The sequence below is a fragment of the Fulmarus glacialis genome, unplaced genomic scaffold, assembly GCF_000690835.1.
Source record: "Fulmarus glacialis isolate BGI_N327 unplaced genomic scaffold, ASM69083v1 scaffold5709, whole genome shotgun sequence".
Classification (NCBI taxonomy): domain Eukaryota; kingdom Metazoa; phylum Chordata; class Aves; order Procellariiformes; family Procellariidae; genus Fulmarus; species Fulmarus glacialis.
Genome location: NW_009233783.1, coordinates 6,497 through 9,373, shown reverse-complemented (window position 1 = coordinate 9,373; position 2,877 = coordinate 6,497).

Here is a 2,877-nt window from a genome sequence, read left to right as displayed (position 1 = left end):
CCGCAGCCCACGAGTTTTCTCACTTTTACCCTTCTGATTCTCTCCGCCATCCCCCCCAGGGGGAGTGAGCGAGCGGCTGGGTGGTGCTCAGTTGCTGGCTGGGGTTAAACCACGACACCAAGCCTCTATCTAGTTCATGAGTTATGAGACCATTTCACCTCCAGTAACCGCTGGGTAATTGGGCCTGCAAAGCAGGACCAGCCAGAGAGCTGAAGGAAGGAGAAGGGAGAACAAGGTATCAGCTTCTTGTCATATACCCCAGCCTGGAGGCTGAGAAATCAAAGGCACCTGGTTTGCAGATCTGGGGCCTTTCTCTGAGTTATCTCCAACCTCCAAATGCCTTCTGGTTCAATGGCCCTCAGCTGACACTCTCCACAGCTGTGTTCTTGTCCCTCTCTGCATGAACCTGTGTGCCTAATTGCCGCCCTTTGGCCCCTGCTCTCAACAGCACTTCAAGCCCTTGGCACGTCTTCATGTGACAGCAGCCAGCAAGTAAATTTAGATGATCAGCAAACATGACAGTTGCAAATCTCTTTGTCCGAAAGGCTGAATAATGCTCCCCCAGATGCCATGTTCTCATCTTCTATCTCAACCTCTTTGTGAAAGGTCTTGAGAGCGTGGGGCCGGGCTGCCGGGGGAAATGAACCCACCCGCGCAGTCGCTGCGCCCGCTGCCCCAGCTCCCCACTGCATCGCCAGTGTCAGCGCAGCAGCGAGTACCCGCTTGCTCTGGGGGCTGGAAAGTCCTTCGGATATCAGCGGAACAGGAGCAGACAGTGCAGATTGCGAAATACCTTTGTGCTCAGGGGCTCTGCGTACAGACATCGCCTGCTCTCCAAGCAGGACTTACAAGGGAGCATCATGTCCTTCTGCCCCAGAAAGACTTCACCCGCACAGCTCCTCGGCTGGGCAGGGAGAGCTCGAACTGGCCTCTACCTGGCCGACTGCAGAGGCATTCAATGTTTCAGGGAAACTGAGGCACGGAAGGTTACCTCGCTCACCCAAAGCTGCCCAACAGGAAGAGTGTTCTGCATCGCCACTAACTGCACCAGGAGGTTTCCTCCCTTGGGGGCTAATTTCCTAAATTACACTGGGCTATAAGCTGTTGGCAGTTTGGCTTTGCTCCGAAGGAAAGCCCGCCCTCGGAGCTGAACTTGTGGGCTCTGGTTCGTCTCTGAATCACTCACGCACATGGCAGAGCAGCCGTCCTCGCCGAGGGCAGCTGCCCGAGTGGACCCTCATTTGCAGGAGCAAGAAAATGGCTGTTCCTTGCTGGTGCTTATCAGAGTGTGTCCATGCTGGGCTCGTGGCCTGCAAAAACAGCGGAGGTTTTGTAGCCCTGTGTGGCACCGAGGGGTCTCACCGGGTTTTGAGGCAGAAGAGGAGGGACGTTGAAACATGGAGCCACATTGCAGGAGAAAAGCCGGGTGAGCAGCGTGCAGGGCACGTGCCTTGCTGTGAATTCCTGGCAGAGGCGAGATTCCTCTTTTCTTCTCGCCTTGTCGCCTCCCTGTCGCTGCTCAAGTCTCTGACGGAAATTCATCGTTCTCCTTGGCTTGACGTCTCCCCCTCGCTCCCCTGTCGCTCTTGCTGCAGTGGCCTGGGGCTGCCTGCGTGGCTGCACGCCCGCCCTGTGCCGCCGAACCGCTCCTTCAGCGCAGGGGACTCGGATTTCCTGATACAACTCTATTCTGGGAAATGCTTTTCAGCAAGACCAACTGGGCTGATGGGGACCTAATCACTCTGCGCTTCAGAAAAAGTCGTGAAAAGGCAATAATATCTGGGTATTTATGGCCCCATGATTGTTCCGGTCTGCAAGGCAAGTATTGGGGAGAAGTGAACTGGGCAAAGCACGTGGAAGGGCATTTTTTTGTGCTTCTGAAAAGCGGAACAAAGGAGTGTGAGGATGGGCTGAGCTTTGCAGAGCCGGCCGACACGCAGCCCTCTGAGCTAAATGGCAAAAGCTATGAGTTTGCTGAGTGGGAGCTCTTGGCAAAAACCTATAGGAACACGGTTGCACAAGTGCTAGTGTCGGAAATATGGATGGCTTGACAAGGAAGACCCCAGGGAGGAGGAAGTATACGTTGTGATTTATGTGACCAGCACAAAAGAAGAAAATGTCAAAAGCAACAGTTGTCATCAACGGGTGACTGAAGCCGGATGCAGGTCTTGCGGTGGAAGAAACATGTGCTGGCACGGGAGGTTTTGATGGTAACCACGGAGCTACTGGAACAGCGACCTGATTCAGTTTATCTTCGCCAATCTCCCTAGCAGCTGGCTTGGGAAGTGTCTGGTGAGATCGGACATGCTGATGTGAAGACACTGCAAACTAATAAAATGCTGGTTTGTTTTGGAAAGATAAATCTGCATTGTGCTTTCATTTCTGGCTGCCCTACTGAGCCGAGCCACGCTGGCACGTGGGAAAGGATGCCTTAACCCGTGGCCCAGCTGTGATCTGGGTGTACGAAGACGAACTGGGGTATGCAGAGGGGTGAGGGAAATACTGGGGTCCTGAGCAAACCTGTAAGACCACAAAAGCCCCTACAACACGCAGAATGAGTGCACTGCAGAAGAGCTGTCCAGTAACAGCCATTGGGAGGCTGCATAGCTCCAAGCTCGTCCGTGTTTCTGCGACTGAACACTGGGATGAGTCTATGAGGACAGCAGGGGCAAACAGCCCAGCGACGTGACCCTCTACTGAACATGTGTCTATGTTTACATAGCCATTTGTAGCCACCCTACAATAACAAAGCATCACATCCATTCCCTGCTTTTCCATTCCTTACAAAAACCAGTGACGCTTTGCTCCCTCCAAAGCTTAGCACTGGAAAGTTTTACAGTAAGTTTTTCTAAGCACTGGAAGTTTTACAGTAAGTTT